Genomic DNA, 6,173 nt, shown 5'->3' on the forward strand with positions numbered 1-6,173 from the left:
TGTGCTATAAATGTGTGTTTTAAACGTTGATATGAAGTTGTGGAAATCATTAAATGCAACTACTCGTGTAATGTAAAAACCATTGAGAAAAAGAAAGTCAGAACTTAGCTGGTGCAAGGGTCTAGCTAATTTACGAGGTGATTCGTAAAATAGAATCTGGACGTGCGTCACAACCAATTAATAATCGTGTGAATGTCTGGGTGTATCATGGGGATGTGTGGGTGTAACATTGAATTAATGAGAACTAGTGGGATGTCGTGTCATTAAGTTTGATTTGGATTAGTTAATGATTTTCCTAGCTTGGAGACTTATCCTAGATTGTTTGGTTACGCTGGAAACTTTGGGGAAATATTAGAAAAATGAAGAGAACCCAAAAATTATTTGCCTGGGTTCTAGTCCCGTCTGAGCCGCTGGGGCGAGATTATTCCCGCCATAGCGACACCGCCAGCGATGGATTTTTCCCGCCATAGTGGGACAGGGCGAGGCAAAACCTCAACCCAGCTTCCCCTGTTTTCCCTAACTTCGAAATGTCAACCCAAATGGGATTCGAACAAATCCCTGCAACTCCAAACAGTGTTCAGCAACAACAGAAGTAGAGAGATTATAAAACCTTCAGACTTAATATAAGGCTGCATCAAATAGCAAAAACTAGCATCCTCGTGCTTACAAAAACTTAGGAAATCATAACATAAATCAAAGTGTCTTAAAAATTTGCAAACCCAAGAAGGGCGAAGAAAGCAACTCAGGAACCCTGCGATCAAGAGGTGTCGGTGTCAGAATCTAACTCCTTCGGGGGCACCAGGCCAGTCACGGCCTCCTTCAGCTCCAAAAATTGAACGTAATCATCCTTCTCCACTATGGGCATCTCCTGCCCGGGAGCTATACAGGTAAACATGATTTTTACAGCCTTCCAGAGCCGAATCATCAGATAGTTCCTCGCTAAGTTCTTCTTCCTCTCCTGGCGCAGCTAGCGACGGAGCATCTCGACTTCTAAGGAAGTGCTGGGTGGAACAGAAGTGAAGTCGGCATAGGCACTCCCCATCTTCTTCCGGACATCCTCCAGATCCTCTTCAACCTGTGCACCTGAAAGTGGGTCCTCATCATCCGAATCCACAGCCTCCTTACTGTTGCTAGCCCTGCCCGTCCTCCTCATCTTGCTCTTAGAAGTAGAACTTGTCCTAACCAAAAGAGGGTGAAGACGGGGATCCATGGGAAGTACCTCGTCAGTATCAAATAGAGGCACTCCTACCCGCTTGCACAGGGCAGTGATAAGGCCAAGGAAAAAGAATGCCTTTTTGTTACCCAGATAGAACATCTTCCATTCTGAGATGATTTGCGCCCCCACGTTCAGTTGTATACCCTGTATGGCGCAGGTCACCACCAAATCCAGGGAAAAGGTCACGTCGGTGAGGTTGTCCGACGGGTGGATCCTCCTAGTCACCAAGTGCAGCCACCTCTTAGCATCAAGTTACCAGTCTGTGCTAGTAATACCCTCAGCAGTAGCTTAGTGAACCTGATCCTAGCGTGTAGGCTCTACAAGAGTGTCCCTCTGCCACTCCAGATCCATCTCCCTCAGCCTGGTCTAATACTCATGGTTCGGGACCTCCGGTACCTCTAGGGCCTCATTGATAGCAGTGGCGTTCAAAGAAATGTCAACTCTCCTGATGGGAATGACGGGGTGAGGGTTGTCCCATCACACAGTATGTAGGATGGCGTAGAACTCCCTGACCCAAGTAGAGCGTGCATCTGTGGGAGCCTCAGTCAGTGGAATCCACCCGAGCTCTACCAGACGAGCATAGAAGGTAGGCTCTTTCTCCTCTAACTTGTGCAACACAAACCCCCTCTTGTAACAGAACACCGTGTTGCAGTTATCGTGATGTCTCTCCCGACTCGCGGCATCAAAAACCAGATGAAAGGTAAGTGTTCTTCATTTTTTCCTGCCATTTAGAAAGCCTGCAATAAGTAGAATATAAGTTAGAATGCAAAAGTATAATCGGGGAAAGGCTAAAAACTGAGAATTAAGAAAAGAGAATTTTTTGTATTAAGGGTAAGGCCACTGCCTAGCGCATCCTGCCACATCGGCCATAATCCCGCCTTGGCGGGATTATGAAGGCTTCCATAGCAGGATGAAGGCCACCAGAGCAGCCTTCATCTAGGAAGAACACAGGTGCATCAATGACGCCTTTTAATCCCAAAACCCTCGTTTTCGACAGAATTCCAGCAGATCAGGGTATATAAACTATCCTACAACATAAATAAGCAATAATTTGGTAAAATAACTCCTAAAAGAGGCCTAAATCGGAGTTTTACACCAAGAGACCCTTCAACTTCCCCCACCCATTTTTGTACCGATTTACCCGTATTTTTGAGAAATCCTTATGCCTAGGAGGTTGTGGGAACATTGGGGACGTAAGGGAAGTACCCATGCTACGTTTATTATATCAATTTAACAACCTAGTTAAAATTCAAAATAACTACCTGAAAAACCGTCTTTGATTCGATCAATTAGCAGCATGCAATCGTATTTAAATAATCTACAGAAGTAAAGAGTGTAAGAATGAGAAGCTTACCTTAAAACTCGACGTTCAGAGCGAGGGGTTAGAAAGGTTTTGGGAGAGTTGAGTAAGGGAGAAATAGAGAAATGAGGAAATTCGTTCCTCACCCCTTTACTGTTTTCGATCTCCCGCCTCAGCGGGAGATCTCTCGCCACAGCAGCCCCTCCTTAGCGGGAGGGATGCTGCCCTAGCGGGCCAGGCTGTGTGAATTTAATACGTTCAGTTCTTTTTGTGGGTTTCATTTTTTCCTCTAGTCGATGGGGTATAGTACCCCCTTCCGTGCGTTAATTAAGTGAAAAGTCGACTTTCGTTGTGATCCCATAGTGGACCAATCCTTTAATTTAGTAATGAATCAAAATAGGGCACATAATGTTCGTGCACTAGTCATTCGGGGATGAACGAGGGGTAAATTGGTATCTATTGTAACGATCCGAACCATCGTTAATTAGGAGGGATAAAAATCCAGAAAAAATGTGGGCCATTGTCCCGCCAGAGCGAGCCAGGTGCCGCTAGGGCGGCAGCGCCATAGCGAGGTAAGCTGGCCCCAAGGCAGGATAGGCGAGGCAGAACGTAAATTACGAGAAATCATATCTCCATCTTCCTAAAATACCCAAATAAGTCGTAAAACACCCTAAAAACCTCAAAAAAATTGTTCTAAGCTTGGGAAGGGAGGAGAAGGAGAATTTTAGCGTGAGGATGGTGAAATCTTGTGGATTATTGGCCAAATCTACCGTCGCGAAGCCCGGAAAAATCGGAATCAAAGTGCAAACTCTGTGTGACTACTTGGCACCCAGGTAGGCTAGGTTTCATGAATTGAGTTGTTTAAATTTATGCTCACCGTGTAATATTTGTAAATCAATGGAAGGATCTATGCGTAGACCTTCGTGCCCCAAATGATTTATGATTCAAAACCCTAGAAAGAAGCCTTAGATAATGAATTAGGGTTTGCATAAGGTGTGTGGATGAATAATTTGTAGGTGATTGGTTGTGATTCTATGATTGTGTGATATATGTTGTTCTTGCTTGATTGTGATACCTATATGTACATGAATAACGCATTATTGATCACACTTGTTGTATATGAGATAGATGAAATATGATTGTCATGAAATCATGACTTAAATATATGATCTTGAGGATATACTTGTGATTGTGATTGTGTGTGATGGATCGGTTGCCACGTTCCAGCATAACTAACTTGGAGCAGTTGCCACATTCCGGCATAACTATGGGATCGGTTGCCACGTTCCGATATAATTTAATGGATCGGATACCATGTTCTAGTATGCTAACTATTTGGGTTTGGGTTCCATGAGAGGACCAATGATGTGGAAAAATTGTATGATGTGATATAAAATGAGAACCATCGTTGTTCGTAAATGTTGATAATGTGGTACATGTTCGATATATACTTGTGATTATAATGTTGTTTGACTTGCTTATGTTGCACTTTGTGGACATATATTATGGCAGTTATATTTGATAGTCCTTGTGTTAAGCGAACTTGTTATACATGGTGGAAGAGTAAAGTGTTCAAGGGGCGAGTAATAGATAGTAAGGGTGGTTCGTGTTTTGTAATTGTGAGAAGTAGGGGTAGCAGGTGTGATGAAACATGCTTAGGTGAATTTCACTTGGGGGGAAAGAGATTGGGTTTAGTGGGAAGAATGCTTGATTTAATGTACTATGTGACCATGGTTGGTTAGTGTGACGAGGAAGTAAGGGTATGACATGAATGGTTAGTGGGAATATCAGTGGTTGTGTTTGGGAATTGCTCTATGTGTTAGAATGATTAGGATATGATCAAGTACCTTGTAGTAGGTTGATTGAGAAGGATGTTAGTGGTCCGAATACTAGTGTATAATGGAAGTATTTCAAGGGAGGGTAACGGTGGAGGAGTGAGTGGTCTATTGTATATTTCTACTAGTTGGCTTCTTATGTTATGTGGTGGGCGTCAGGTTGACCGATGATGTCTACCAATACGTGTGTTTTGTAATGATACTACTCTTGCTATGTCTTTGACATAGTCTGGATGCAGGATTGGTGACGTTTCATTAGGTGAAGATGAAGAAAATATCCAGCAGCTTCTATTTTTTCTTTCGCATGGTGGGAGCTGTGTCTTTTATTTATTGTCCAGTTGTACTCTTAGTAAATCTTGTACCTGTTTAGAATAGATTAATGGGAGTTGTTTAAATTACTTTACAAGTTGAACCAAAAGTGTGTCTAAAAGTATTATTTATAAAATGATAAGTATTATAATTATTTCTGTTTTCTTTAAATTTCTGCATGTTTTTACTATTGGGATATGAGGATTCTCCTTCTCAAGTGTTAGAGTGGGTGCCCGCACGATCCGGTGGGTTGGGTTGTGACAATTTCTAATAAATTTTATACTTACACAAATAAATAGGATTTTTAATTAACGTTACTATTTTTTTATATAGTTATTAGATTTTAATTTAGTGTAGGGACAAAATGAATATGTTTATTCCATATTATTGAATATAAAATTTATTTTGTTAATGATAAATTTTAAATTATTCATATATATTCACATATTTTCACATTTGTTGTGAGGTATTTTTTTTTTTTTTTAAAAAGAACTCTGAAAATTTTAAAATAATATATTTTGAAGTTAGAAGATCTTGTTAACTTGATAATACATTCGTGACACACACACACTCTTTTGTCTTGAGCATAAAAAAAAAGGCAATGTTTAAATAGTAACAACTATTTTGAAAATTTCCTAACAATCTAAATCACATAAGTAGCATTGACAAATAAAGTCATTCTTTTATCTTGAGCATCAAAAACCTAATTGTGACAATTCTCTAACTCTTGAGAAGTTTAATATTTTGGAAAAAGATATTCATAAACATATATCTACATCACAAGAGAAATTTTTAATAAAAACAAATGAATTTATACAACAATAATAATTAAACTAATACAAACTTCAACTAGCGTTATTACAAGTCATATGAACTTTTATTCGTTGACAATACTGAAAATTTTAAGAAATAATAAATCAGTAAAACAAAAGAGCAATGTTTACATAATAATAACTATTTTGAAGCAAACTTTATGTCAATTTAAGTCACATAAGTAGCATTGATAAATAAAGTCATTCTCTTGTCTTGGGCATTAGAAAAATAAATCGTGATAATTATCTAACTTTTGAGAAGTTAAATAATTTTGGAAAAAGATATTCAAAAGCATATATCTACATTACAAGAGAAATTGTTAATAAAAGCAAATAAATTTAGAATATAATAAAAATTAAAGTAATACAAACTTCAACTGACGTTATTACAAATCATATAAACTTTTCTTTATCGAAAATACTTAAATATTAGGAAATAGTAAATCAATAAAACAAAAGGGCAATGTTTATATAGTAATAATTATTTCGAAGCAAACAACCTGACGATCTAAATCACAAAAGTAGCATTTATAAATAAAGGCATTCTTTTGTCTTGAGCATCAAAAAATAAATCGTGACAATTCTCTAACTCTTGAGAAGTTTAATAATTTTTAAAAAAGATATTCAGAAGCATATATCTACATCACAAGAGAAATTGTTATAAAAAAATAAATGAATTTAGACTACATCATGTTAACTTC

Source organism: Solanum stenotomum, chromosome 1 (assembly GCF_019186545.1).
Source record: "Solanum stenotomum isolate F172 chromosome 1, ASM1918654v1, whole genome shotgun sequence".
In the NCBI taxonomy this organism is placed as follows: domain Eukaryota; kingdom Viridiplantae; phylum Streptophyta; class Magnoliopsida; order Solanales; family Solanaceae; genus Solanum; species Solanum stenotomum.